Source organism: Lynx canadensis, chromosome B4 (assembly GCF_007474595.2).
Source record: "Lynx canadensis isolate LIC74 chromosome B4, mLynCan4.pri.v2, whole genome shotgun sequence".
Taxonomy (NCBI): domain Eukaryota; kingdom Metazoa; phylum Chordata; class Mammalia; order Carnivora; family Felidae; genus Lynx; species Lynx canadensis.
Genome location: NC_044309.1, coordinates 4,301,378 through 4,315,804, shown reverse-complemented (window position 1 = coordinate 4,315,804; position 14,427 = coordinate 4,301,378). Strand labels below are relative to the sequence as shown.

General features: G+C 42.1%; 1 long non-coding RNA gene across 1 annotated transcript; it reads left to right on the top strand.

Annotated features, from left to right (window-relative positions):
- The first annotated feature begins 374 nt into the window (after nt 1-374).
- LOC115517944 lies at nt 375-9,600 on the top strand. The gene is made up of 3 exons (XR_003970118.1): nt 375-433; nt 9,038-9,157; nt 9,429-9,600. It is a non-coding gene; the product is annotated as an uncharacterized LOC115517944 (long non-coding RNA).
- Nucleotides 9,601-14,427: the final 4,827 nt, after the last annotated feature.

The following is a 14,427-nucleotide window of genomic DNA, read 5'->3' as shown; positions in this document are numbered from 1 at the left end:
AAATATCCGAATGTATTTTTAGAAATGGAAAGAGATCTGGTTTTGTTTCTGTGTTTCTACATGTGAGGCCCACATTTTGCTCGATTATTCCATCAGCAGTGGTCAAGTTGGTCCCTGATTCTAAGCCCACTTCCCCACAGTGTATGTGTGAGTTTGTCCCCTCGCAGGCTTTCTGAAGAATTAGCTCAGGGTTTGTAATTTCACACACAACAGTCTCCGCCTCAAGAGATGCTTGCTAACAGCGGGTTGAGGACCCCTGGACAACTTACTAACGGCGGACAGTAGGGGGCAGAGGTGTCCACGTTTCTCTGATTTGGGGAGCTCGGCTTCTGTGTGGAGTCCCGGAAACAGTTTGACTTCAGACATTTGCTACGGTCACAACTTTCGTAAGAAGATTTCTGGTCTGTTCTCTTACTTTCCAGCCTCCAAACAGGTAACTTTTTACCATTGTAAAAGTAATACAAATTTATAGAACAAAATTTGGAAAATACCAAAGGTACAGCAGCAGAAAAAAAACCAAACAAACCACTCAAATTCCCACTGTCGAGGAACAAATATTCGATAATATTTTGTCTTATTTGCCTTTATACTTTTGTGTGTGCATGTGCATATATACAAAATATTATAATGCATGAATACAATAAATACAAAAGAGCATTGTATATATCGTTTTCATTCACACATGTACAGTTTTTAAAAATGCAGATCACTCTGTAATATTCAATTATAATTTCTGTTTCTTTTGCTGAGTTTTGGTCGTGAACAGATAAAATTCATTACAGAATACACCAGGCTTAAGCACTTTGCAAAAGGGATTAAATATTGCATGACCGCGGGCTGTGTGACGGAAATAGAAGGGGTCTCTCCTCTTCAGCATATCTGGGTCACAGAGACCCGGGCATGATGAGCTCATTACAAACCCACATTCTACAGTATTGTTGCAAAGAGTCTTAACTAGCTCAGGAATGTCAAAGTCTCAGCATATCTCATGGTCTATAAACTCTCACTTTATATGCATGTAAGTGTTTTATATTTTGTGCCCGTGGGATTTCCATTTTGAGATTGTTCTAGCCTTTTTCCTACATGTGCCCCACAGTATTTACTTAGAATAGTTTTCAACCATTTTAGTTCTCTGTCCTGTAACTTGGAAAGCTTGACTAATACAATCTTTCAGGCTGTCAAGAACTAATAGTCAGAAATTAAATCAGTTCAGTTTACTCTTTCTCTGAATAAAAATGTGTGAGGAGCTATGATAATCTAATTCATGGAAAAATGGTAAACAATGCAGACTATCAACTTTCTAGCCTGTGTGTGAAATGTCACTTTCAGAAAATGATGGCTAGGAAGTGATGATTTTCTCTGTAACTTGTATGTTCACTAAAAAATAAATAAAGACTTGTTTCTCATTCAATAAATGTTGCTGGAAATCAGATATCCATGTGCAAAAAGTAGATAATATTAAAAAATAAATTCCACCTAATGTGGGACTAAATATGAAAAGCAAAACTTAAAAAATGTAGAAGAAAATATAGAGAAAGTCTCTTTCCATCCATAAGGAAGAAAAGAATTATTATTATTATTAAAAAAATTTTTTTAACGTTTATTTATTTTTGAAAGACAGAGAGAGACAGAGTGCAAGCCAGGGAGGGGACAGAGAGAGAGGGGGAGACGCAGAATCCGAAGCAGGCTCCAGGCTCTGAGCTGTCAGCACAGAACCCGACCTGGGGCTCAAACCCACAAACCATGAGACCATGACCTGAGATGAAGCCAGATGCTTAACGGACTGAGCCACCCAGGCACCCCGGAAGAAAAGAATTATTTAAAGCAAATCCTGAATCATGAAGGCAATCCATCAATCAATAAAATACGTAATATGTTAAATATTAGACCAAATGTTCCACAGTAAAGATAACGAGCCACAAATAGGAAGAATAAATACACTGATAGTGTGTATAACCCATAAAAAATTAGTAATCAAACCACTTAAAGTTGTCTAACAAGTCCCCCAGGAAGAGACCTAAAAAGGGAAACAAAAAGTGAAGGAGAAGAAGAAGAAATTCACTGAAGATGAAATTTTCATGGCCAACCGAGAGGTGCCATGGTGTTAAAAGAGTGGGGGTGGGCTGGGAAATAAATGGACTGCCCCTTAGCAGAACAGGTGAGTATAGTTTTGTGTAGTTACCAACTAGAATACGTTGCTTGGATTTTTGTATTCTTAAAATTGTTGAAATGGTCTTGGTCTCTCTTTCCAACAATTTACACAAAGCTACGAAACAGGATTCAGTGCTATGTATGTAAGTTACAATTTACGCGCCAACGGAGAGAACTGCACGGAGTATGATTTTGTTCGCATATTCTCAAAGCAATGTGTTCTTTAACAACACAAGAACCGAGAGCTAAAACAAACTAAATTTATATCAAAGAAAATGGCTGTTCTTGCTATGAGAAAGAAAATGGCTGAAATCTTAGGTGTCTTTGGATGAGATGGGAACAATTGAAACGGAAATAAAGTTGCTTTCTGATTGCAAATTTGTGTTGGAGTAAAAGATAATCTCAGAATAGTGGAGAGTTCATGGAGTACTAAGAGCTGATGAGAGGTAATTCCTAGAACAAAAAAACACAGGCTAGAACGAATGGGCCAAACGATATTGTCTTGCTTTGGGAGGCTAGGAAGGTGGTCAGGTTAAGGTCTATAAGGAATTGTCATGGGGGAAAGGCTGCAGAGTGCAGAAAAAATAAAGAAAAAATCCAGCCACTTGATGATAGCACCATCTTCCGAAAATAAGGCTCTGATCTTATTTCCGTTTAATAACGTTTGATAGCTCCCAATTTCCCATAGTTTTGGGCTCGTACTCTTTCAATAGCAAGTTTGGTAGCATTGAAAAACCATCAGTGTGATTCCAAAAACCTTTGCAAAGACCATTCCTAAGAATCTGTCCCTCACGTCACCTCAGGACACTTTGCATGTTACTCCAGGTGTCCACTGAGCACCCTGGGCAAGAGATACCACCAACGGCTCTAAGATTTAGTTTCAATTTAAAATAAGTCCTGGGGCGCCTGGGTGGCTCAGTCACATCCGACTTCAGCTCAGGTCATGATCTCGTGGTTCATGAGTTCGAGCCCCGTGTTAGGCTCTGTGCTGACAGCTCGGAGCCTGGAGCCTGCTTCAGAATCTGTGACTCCCCCGCCTCTCTCTGTCCCCTCCCCAGCTCATGCTCTGTCTCTGTCTCTCAAAAAATAAATAAACGTTAAAAATTTGTTTTAAATAAGTCCTTGCAATGAACTCATTGGTAAATCCTTTAATGCCTTAAGGTTCAGAGAGAAGATTCGGATCCTGGGTCCTGCAGATGACTCAGTGTTATACAAAGCCTAAAACCTCCGGGTGGGGCCAGGGAGGCATCCCACATCAGTACAATATGGAATTACCTAATCTTTTAATTATTGGTTAGGAAACCAACCAGTTGCGAACACAGCAAGTCTTTTATGACTTTATGATGCCATTGTGTCTGTGAGCTCTCACCATTGGCTTTGCAGAATTTCTGTGTTAGTGAAATTGTTGAGATTGCTGGTCAAGATTATTTTGTAAATTTTATTTATTTGTTGTTAAAATAACACAGGCCACGTGGAAAGGATTATGTGGTGCCATTTAGCAATGGGTTGTGTCCCATTTAAATGCTTTTGCATTGTATACAGGTAATATTAAGATGGGGCAACTCATCCATCTGATCACCTACGAAATGAGTGAGGTTCTACCCTGATAACTGACCAAATTTGGAAGTAAAATCTATTAAATCTGCTTGAAGACACATATGCGTGTATTAAACCAAGCATGAGATAGTTAATTTCCCCGCTATCTAGCTGCAAATTTTTTTCATTTTCCTTATTTACTTTTTATTAATGAAAAACTCTTAACCATCAATTTTAGGTCCACATTTTTACATAGTACCTGACAGGAAATTAGTAAATAAACACCGATAACAGCAATACCCTGACTTCTCCCCTGCAACCTCTTCCCTCTGGGGAGTAGCTGGCCTCTGATATGTCACAAAGACTGAGCTCGAGACTTCACGCTGCACTTGGATGGGAGGCCACCGGTCTCTCGAGCCCAGCTGATTATTTTGTTTCCTGACCTTCATCAGTATGGGAACAGAAGAGTAGCCAGGGGAAGTCAGGAAAGTAGACCCTGGCTGTACAAAGTCGCCGAAGCTGGAAGCCCATAGGAAGAGGGCAGAAGGGCACAGCTAGAATAGCTAAATAGCCAGTGAGCGGGAGGTGGGCATTTGCAGTGGATTAAACCGGACAGTTGTGATGCCTCACTGAGCACGAGTCACGCCCCAGTTCTGCTCCCGGGGTACCTTAACACTCATAAGTAGCCTCCCCCCCTCATGACGAATGAAGACTTGCTCTGATTGACGTCCCGTTTGTGTTATTCACGTCTACATGTTCCGCTCCCAGATCTGTGTTCAAAGGTTTCAGCACTGACCTAAACCTTGACTGTTTATACTGCAGACAGTCTTTTCGATAAACTGGTGGTTTGAAGCCTGGGTGGTGGTAATGGGGGATCGGAAGGTGTGTAGGGCAGTGGGCAACACAGAGCAGACCAACTCACCAATAAAACTGACCGTGAAACCTGGACGGACAATTTTCTCTGGAACACCCCGGAGCATTGGGCTACACTCTCAATCCTAAAATAAGGCCAATGTTAGCCTCATATACGACGGTACAGTCATTTATCTCCAAAGCGGTTTTAGGCTCACAGTAAATTTGAGGAAAAGGTACAGAGGTGTCCCATATACCCCCTGACTCGATGTATACACAGCCTCCCCAGTATCCACATTGCCACCAAGAGTGACACGTTTGTTACAAGTGACTGATGAGCCCACACTGGCACATCATCATCATCCAAGGTCCACAGCTGACATTAAGGGTCACTCTTGGTGTTGTGCATTCTATGGGTTTGGAGAAATGCATAATGACATATATCCACCATTATAGTATCATACAGGGTATTTTCACTGCCCTAAAAATCCTCTGTACTCTACCTGTTCATCCCTCTTTCTCCCTAGTCCCTGGCAACCACTAATATTTTTACTCTACATAGTTTTGCCTTTTCTAGAAAGTTATACAGTTGGAATCATACACTGTGTAAGCTTTTCAGATTTTTTTTTTCACTTAGTAATATGTGTTTACGTTTTCTCCACGTCTTTTCATGGCTTGATAGCTCATTTCTTTTTGTTTCTTTTTATTTTTTATTTTTTTTAGCTCATTTCTTTTTAGTGCTGAATAGTATTCTATTGTCTGGGTGGACCGTGGTCTATTTTCTCATTCACCTATTGAAGGTGATTGCTTCCAGGTTTTGGCAATGACGAATAAACCTGCTGGAAACACCCGTGTGCAGGTTTTTGGGTGAACGTTACGTTTTCAGCTTCTTTCAGTAAATAAATGCCAAGCAGCAATCACGACAGTTTTAAGAAAAGAATGACACATGTCCTGGAAAATCAGAGAAGCAGAAGAAAAGAAAATGAAAACGTAATCTGAGATGGAGTTCTTGGGTTGTGCAATCTGTGTTCGAATCACTGGAAAGTAGGCCAGAGTGGGATCCAGGGAGCTTCTCACCCATGAAATGAGTGTTTTGTGAGCAGGTAGTCTCTCCATCTATTGGGTCAGAGTCTGGATTAGTCACACACTTCAGGTGACAGACTGGTGAAAACGTCGTCAGGGTTAATCAAAGGGTAACAGACATCTTTCCATTATGCACCTATTCACTTCCTGTCCACTGACTACCCTTCTGCATTGTATCATCAGCCACAGCATTATGCTTGGCATGGAAACAGACACTGTATAAGTGGCGGTGTTATTTTCACGTCAGGGGCCGCTTACGGCGATAGAGAGGTTTCTACGGTGTCACACTTTCCAGCGTAAAAGTCACATGTTTCCCCTAAAGTCATTTAATATTTCAATCCTGGAATACTCCACGATGTCAAACAATCTGAATCCTTTTACTTTTTGTTGTAGAAGTAGGTAAAGAAAACATCAACGTACATAAAAATCCCACAGAGGTCCCTTGAAGTCAAGCAGTAGATAATACTGCCTGGCAGTCCGTCACAGTGCTGAGGATTTTCATGATTCAGAAAACATCACAGTTGGGTGAAACCAATAGGACTTTTTATTAAATGTCACTCAGTCCCAGGGCTCGTTATGCGTCTGCGTTCCACTCATGGACTCCAACACTGGGGTTGCAGTCAAAAGACACCTTGAGTTGAACTTACAAATCCTGTCAGTTAGTCTTCCTCTGGAAGTAAAGGGACAAGCAAGCACCACCCCACCCAGCTCCAAGCTCCAATCACACACACACACACACACACACACACGAGAAAGAAAGAAAGAAAGAAAGAAAGAAAGAAAGAAAAAGAAATGAAGCCATGTCTCATTTAGGACAAAGATGCACACTTCTCTGTGTTGTGCATTTTTTTAAATTTTCTTTTAACATTTATTCATTTTTGAGAAACAGAGCATGAATTGGGGAGGGGCAGAGAGGGAGGGAGACACAGAATCCGAAGCAGGCTGCTGGCTCTGAGCTGTCAGCACAGAGCCTGACGTGGGGCTCGAACCCACGAACTGTGAGATAGTGACCTGACCCGAAGTCAGGCGCTCAACTGACTGAGCCACCCAGGCGCCCCCTTCTGTGCTGTGCATTTAAGTAAAACATGCACTTCTGAAGCCTAAAATTAGTGGCAAAGGAAATTTACAAGTCCCACTTACAAGTCCCCTTCATTTTCAGAATCGGTGCATTTTCTGCATGTGCACAGCACACATGTTTCATGGTGGCATTGCTGTGTGTGGTCTCATGGCAGTTGTGCACATAAACACACAAACGGAAAGGCAGGTAAGAGTCCTATCCTTCAGTGAGAAGGATCACAGGGTAAACAATGGTGACAGCGAGCGGTATTGCCCGTCAGCACAGACAGACTTCTCCCCAAACCAGCAGCTGCTCCCAGGCGACCTGGCTGTGCTGTGCTCCCCCCACCACCTGCCAGCACCTGGCTGTCTACAGTCGCCGGACCCGGCTGTGCCTCTCCAGTCTGGTGGCGCACATGTGAAGTGTAGACGCTAAGCTCCTCGACCCACAGACACGCACCCTTTATCACACCATCAGCATATCGTGTTGCAATGATCAACTTGCTTGTCGCCACCACTAGGCTGCATGCTTCCTGAAGGTTGACCCTGGGTTTGACGTCCAGTGGTGGTGCTCCATACGTATTCCTGGAATGAGTATGTTGCCATGGCAGCATGAAATCAACGTAATTTTGTGGTTGTCGTTAATGTGAAGGATGTAAATAATACAGTTAAATCTACACAACTGCTACCCTGTAGGCCATGACTAATATTAATTGGTATCTCCATTCCTAATTACACATTCGTGTTCCTGTTGATGTTTCTACAATGAACAAAACGCTGGCTCCGGGAAAATCCCCATTCTTTGGAAACAATGGCAGGAGAACACATGTGTATTCCCACTTCATGCAAGAGACTTCCATGGGTAAAAATAAGTTGTGCATGTTTGATGATGAACTCTGGAAAAAGAAAAGAAAAGACATGTCTGTTGTTCCGGGCCCTGAGTTGTTGTTTGAAAGTGTTTAATGGAGACGGATGTTGTTGCCATCACTTAGGGATCGTATATATATTTCAACATTTTCATTCTGTTCCGTTTTCACACTTTCGTGTTTGGCAATATTGGGCAGCTGTATGCACACACTGAATTTTGAGCCACAAAAGTAGGGTAAGTCACCTAAAACGCCTACTGCGTTTGCCTTCCAGGATAGATAAATCATAGTAATTTCTACCTTAGATTCTTTTCTCAGACCTCCAATAATTATTTCTAATCTAATTCTTAATTTCTAGTATTATTATTTATTTTACTTCTATATGGTTTCCTATGAATATCAAACGGCTCAAAACTATCATTAGTTGTCATAACCAAATTTTGGTCATTTTGATAAAATCCAACATACTACTTAAAACTCTTCCTTCGGGGCGCCTGGGTGGCGCAGTCGGTTAAGCGTCCGACTTCAGCCAGGTCACGATCTCGCGGTCCGTGAGTTCGAGCCCCGCATCAGGCTCTGGGCTGATGGCTCAGAGCCTGGAGCCTGTTTCCGATTCTGTGTCTCCCTCTCTCTCTGCCCCTCCCCCGTTCATGCTCTGTCTCTCTCTGTCCCAAAAATAAATAAACGTTGAAAAAAAAAAAACAAAAAAAAAACAAAAAAAAAAACAAAACTCTTCCTTCAAAATAGCACAAATTGCAGAAATATTCTTAATTCAGTGCAGGATATTTTATTTATATTTACATGGTTTACATTGCTAGGTGTGTAGTCAGGAAATTTAAATGATCGTAGTTGTGGCCTGATTTCCCCCACAGATACCGACAGAGAGGTAAAGGAAGGTGGGTTGCAGATCACTGAGCGATTACGAGGTTTTCCTCCTAATAAAGATTCGGCTGATGCCTGTTTTTTTCAAAGTCTGGCGGAGTATTTCACGGTAGTAACAGGCATCTGGTTTTGGATTTCTGTACTTGAAAATTTGCAGTATTTTCAGATCAAACTTGTTGTAAGGGATCTGAATGCGTAAAGTTCGTTATAACTGTAAAACGAGAGACGAGTGGTTCTGGATTCTCCGTGGGCCTGATCTCTGGCTGACCAAGGGATTTGCTGACTGTGTCCTTCTCCGGGCTCCGAGGGGTGGGGGAGGCTGGCTGCCATTCACCCCCCGCTGAGAGTTGCATCCACCATCTGCCCGCTCTCGGCTTTGCTTCCAGAACAGCCGCCCGGGTCACTTATTTTGACTAAGATGTATCAGAATTGGAAAGTTTGAAAAATGGATGGAAAATGTTCATCCTACCGAGTCTTAGATGGTCATGGTTCGACCACTTCAGAAACTCCAGGAAAACAATCCTTGGTGGTATGGAATCCCGTGAAGTGTCTGCACGACGGTATTTGTGTTGGATTCTGTTCCAGTTTCCAACGTTCTTCCTGTTTTCAAGGGATGCTTCATCTCTGCAGCACTGGATTTAAAACACGTCTGCAAATTTTTGGACCATCAGGAGGTGGAAACTAACCCTTCCCCTTGAAGATGGTCTGGACTTCGAGATGAACAGAATGAGGTAAAAGTGAACTAGCCCCTAGAAAGCCATCGCATCTTGGCACCCCGACCCCCCGCCCCAATCTCTCTCTGTCTTCTGGGGTGTTTGCTCTTGGAGATGTGCCACCATACTCTGAGGGAGCCCCCACCGTTCGGAGAGGCCAAGAGTAATACTGCAGCTAGTAATGATATGAATGCTACGTGATTAATCCTGGCAGTGAAATATAAGCAGGGTGGGTGTATTTCCTTTCCAAGCAAAACAATGAACACCCCATGTTTCTCTTTTCCTACAGCAAATCAGAGGTGCATCTGGGGTGTATTTACACGGCGCAGCTATCTGACGGCGGTGTTTTCATCTGTCTGGGTTCCTGAATGAGTAACAAGCAAACACATATGCAAGTCCTTGACTCACGGACCCTTAATTATTAGGCTTTTAAAGGAAATATGTGGAAACGTATAGGAATGCATAAAAATAAAAAGTGTAGTCAAAATAAAAAATCTAGAGCCTTTCTTCCTGCTGGTTCATCTGGCCATACCCTTCTTATCGTCTCTGAGACAACAACCTTGTGTGTTTGCTGAAAAAAATGCAGGGCACTTAAAGCCATTGAGGAAATTGATTTTTCTTCATGAGCCAAATTTTTCTTTTTATATTTTATTTTCATTTTTAAGTCTACAGAGAAGATGAATTACATGTTAGACAGGTTTTCCATCTTTTGGTACATCTAAGTCGAGGATAAAAAAAAAAATGAAGAATTGGAATGTCTTTCCATTGCCAGGAATGGAATTCATTAACATTTGAGATTCACTAATTCTATTGATCGGTTGCTGGAGGACTTGGTTTAAATTGGTCCACTTCTACCTCTGATGCGTAGGCAAGTGGGAAGCCACCAAAGCAGAAAGGAATGTGTGACACTCTTTATGTTTAGGGTGGAGGAAAGAATGGGCAGGGCCAGTGTCGCCTCTTTATTCCAATTTCTTCTTTTTCCTTTGTTCTTCTTTTTTTTTTTTTTTTTTTTTTTTTTTTTGGTCTTTGCTGAGAAACCAGTTATTTGAATCCCCCTCACCGCACTCGCGTGGAACATGTGATTAGCAGGAGACCGTACATTTGCCCTCAACCGATGCCTGCCAGGAGCATCCAAACGAGCTTTGGCATTGCTTCCAATTTCTATGGGACTGACTTTTCAGCTCCATTAAGACTGATGACAAAGGAACTATTTTTGGTGCCTCTATGAAAGAAACACTCCGGAGCCTGTTAGTTTTCAGCCATCCTGCTGTTCGAAGAGAAAAGTGCCAACAAAGCCACTGTTCTCAAACAGCACTGAATTCTCTTACCGCTGTGGGTTTGCCCTTTAGTCTTGCCCACTTGGCCAAAGGTGCGGCTCATCAAGGTGAAAGAGCCCTGCTGGTTGCCTCTCCAAACCAAGGGACCAAGGTGTGCTGCTCCTTTTGTTATGCGCAGATTATGTATCTTCAAAACGATTTTTTGTCTTAAAGTGTTAAACAGAGGTGACATTTTGGTAGCTCATCATGGGAGATAGTTTGGAAACGCTCCCTCCTCTACTCTCAATCTCTGCTCCCACAAATACACACCGGTGCATATTCAAATTGAGGTTTGCCTAACTTCCCAGAGCAAGTGGAGAAAAATCCCTATGACCGCAGACTAGTAAGACTTCTCACGCTCTCTCTGTATACCCATAATTCAACAGCATGCGCTTAATAACAGTGGGCAAAACTGTATCAGCTATTAATGAGGAATATGCAAGAGAGAGAATGCATGGGCCCAGAAACCCAGCGAGAAAAGCATAAAGTTGGTGAGAACTGTCAGTGAGAGCGGAATGGATGCATACGAAATCTCTAGCATGATTCCACAGGATGATATGAGAGGCACAATGGAGATATAATCTGGAGAATACGTCAGTTGGAGAACAGAAGTTGAGGTAACACATGGTTTAAAATTCGGATGACTAATAGAAGGTACTGTCCCAGATTAAAAAAAAAAAGACTAATGGAAAGAGATTAGAAAGACACGGTACAGGCGAAGAAACCTGGGATCCATTAGGTTAGAGAAAAGAATACCGGTGGTACAGAACAATAACTGCTCAAATGATCTGAGTAGTGTCGTGGAGAAGATGGCGGAGCTTAGTAGACTTTCTCTGTGTTTCTACGGAGGGAATTCTTTTTTTTTTTTTAAACGTTCTTTCAACAAATATTTATTTATTTATTTATTTATTTTTCAATATATGAAATTTATTGTCAAAATGGTTTCCATACAACACCCAGTGCTCATCCCAAAAGGTGCCCTCCTCAATACCCATCACCCACCCTCCCCTTACGGAGGGAATTCTTTAAGAAGAATCATAAACATTGAAATATATGGGCCAATAAAATTTTTTAAAAGTATCTGTTGGAGAAAAACAAGGAATTAGGAAGCCTTGGTAAGTGGTGAACACGGGTGGTGGTCAAGCTGAAGGGATGGTCAGTGAACAGTCTCGTGCAGGGCAGAAAATGCAATCCCCCCTTCGCTCCTTGCTGTGCCTTGTCCTGTGGCTCAGCTCCCACATCTAGTATCTGACGATGTCCTGTTGATTCCACGCATTTTTGTGTTAAACGAACAGCTTACTATGTGTTGTACACCAAGGAAGTACAGGAAGACCTTGGATTGCGAGGAACTCGCTCTGCGAGTGTTCCACAAGACGTGCAAACGTTTCTAATAAATTTTAACTTGATAGATGAGCGACGTCTTACCATGCAAGTGGCATGTGATGCCGAATGTCACACGACCACAAGTGAGACAACGGTTCTTGAAATTCACTTTGATATATAAGTGCTTTGGATGACAAGCATGTTTCCAGAACGAATTATGCTTGCAAACCAAGGTTTTGCTCTACTTAGGGGTCATCCTGGTGAGAAACACAGAGCAATTTCATGTTGCTATGGGTCTTACACTCACTGGCAAAGTAGAGAAAGATTGACAAAGAACATCATTTCATGCAGGTATGAGTGCCATGGAGACAAAGGAAAAAGCAGGCTAATGAGGTGGGTGGACAAGGTTAGTTGTTTCATTTTTTTCCAGCTTTAGTGAGGAATGATTGACAAGTATAAGTGTATAGTTAAGGTATACAACGTGATGATTTGATATATGGACACGCTGTGAAATGATCACCACAATCGAGCTAATTAACACACCCACCTCTCCACATAGCGGAGTGTGTGGCTGAGAACATGAAAGCTCTACTTTCTTAGAAAACTTCGAGTATACAATACACAACACAGTATTATAAACCCTAGCCATCACGCCGTGACTTAATCATCTTATAACTGGATGCCTGTACCCTCTCACCAGCATGTCCCCATCTCTCCCTCCCCCCCAGCCGCTGGCAACCACTGTTCCACTCTGTTTCCAGTTTCCACAGATAACCCTATTTGTCTCTCTGTGTCGGGCTTATTTCATTTCGCAGAATGTCCTCCAGGTTCATCCATGATGTCACCAATGGCAGGATTTCCTTTTCTGCATGGCTGAATATATTTCATTGTGTATATATATATATATATATATATATATATATATGCCATTGTTTCTCTATCCATTTACCCAATGGTGGACACTCAGTTTGATTCCATGTCTCTGCTATTGTGAAAATTGATGCAATGAACATGGGTGTAGGTAGCCCTTTGAGGAACTGATTTCATTTCCTTGGGTATGTACTCAGAAGTGGGATTGCTGGATCATATGGTAATTCTATTTTTTTTTTAAATGTTTTATTTAGTTTGAGAAAGAGAGCATGAGTGGAGGAGGGGCACAGAGAGAGGGAGAAAGAGAATCCTGAGCAGGCATTATGCTGTCAGCGCAGAGCCCGGTGTGGGGCTTGATCTCACCAACTGTGAGGTCATGACCTGAGCCAAAATCAAGAGTTGGACATTTACCTGGTTGAGACATCCAGGTGCCCCAGTAGTTCTATTTTTAGTAGATGGGACATGCACACGTTTCGGCAGTACGGCCAACATGCCTTGTCGATTGATGGGCTGTATGTGGGTGGGGGTGTGGCCAGAGAAGGGTGGTGAGGGAAAGAGGAGAACACAGAGTGATTTTAGGTTTTGTCTTGAGTGACTGAGTGATACTGACAGAGATGAGGACAAGTGTGGAATGAGCAGATTGTGTGTGTGGCAGGGATAGTGCAGAAGGAGTGAAGGAAGATCCTGTCAAGAGGGTTGTTGTGAAAGATGCTTATAAGATATCCATGCGGAGATATGGTGTATCTACGTGGATGTCATTATCCATATCATCTGGAACCATATGTATGCTTTACATACACATGCATTTCATATATTTGATATTTAGGACATTAACTTACCAGATACATATTTGGTATCATCAGGGTACAGAAGGGAAAGAATGAAAACAGCAAAAGAAAGATAGACTGTATCTTTACACATAGAATTAGAGGTCCGTAAACTCCTGTCTATTCAAGAATTTTGCTCCGATGCTTTTCCGTTTTCATCACCGGCATCATCAGTTTCTCCCTTGTCTCTGCCTATTGACATCATCTCCTCTCATTTTCTCTCTCTTTTTTTTAATCTCACTTTGAATTCGAAACAAATTCTTAGGCCTTCTCTTTCCCTCCAGCTACTGGCCTACGCCTCTGCCCCGCCCTTTATAGGAAAACTCCATTTTAGAGTGGTCCACCTTCTTGTTGTTCTTTCCTTCACACTCTGACCAGTCGCCCCACCAACCACTCCAATGCACCTGCTGCTGGTCAGTAATGTCCTTGACCTCCATTTTGCCAGGCCCAACAGTCAACTGTCCGTTTTCATCTTATTTAACTCCCTGTTGCTACAGTAAAACAGTTTTCCATTCCTCTATCCTACTTCCTGCTCCTTCTCAGTCCCCTTTCTGGGGTCCTCCTATCCATCTAACTGCCTGCATTTCTCTCTTCCTTTATATACATTTTTTTTATATGTGAAAGATATCTCAAGGAAGTTGTTTTAAATAACGCTGTAATAATTTGTTACATAGCAATAGAAAGCTAATGGGAGGGCCAGTAGATTGCCTATGTTATTGGAGTAGAACTGTCAGAAAGTTACAGAGGAAGGGCTCAAAGAATCAAATTCTTGCAATTTAAATTTTGGAGGCGATACAGCTATCCATGATAACACAAGCCTAGGGTGAACATAAAAGAGAGATGCTGAGGAAATCTGCAGGGAAAAATTTATAATATGGGAGACTGAAAGAACTCTGGTTCTTCCAAGAAAGAGAGTGTGGTATCAGATGTTGGGCCTTTCTCTTCCAACGCT